The following is a 238-nucleotide window of genomic DNA, read 5'->3' as shown; positions in this document are numbered from 1 at the left end:
CCATTAGTCTGTGGATGGTATGGAGTGGCTACCCTGTGGCTAACTCCATAACGAACCAAAGCAGAGTAAAGCTATTTATTGTAGAAATGAGTGCCCCCATCACTGATTAGTACTCTAGGGACACCAAATCTGCTAAAGATATGTTTCTGGAGGAACTTCAGCACTATCTTAGTATCATTAGTGGGTGTTGCAATTGCCTCTACCCATTTAGATACATAGTCTACAGCCACCAGAATAT

Source organism: Arachis duranensis, chromosome 1, assembly GCF_000817695.3.
Source record: "Arachis duranensis cultivar V14167 chromosome 1, aradu.V14167.gnm2.J7QH, whole genome shotgun sequence".
NCBI lineage: Eukaryota > Viridiplantae > Streptophyta > Magnoliopsida > Fabales > Fabaceae > Arachis > Arachis duranensis.
Note: the sequence above shows the minus strand (reverse complement) of the source record.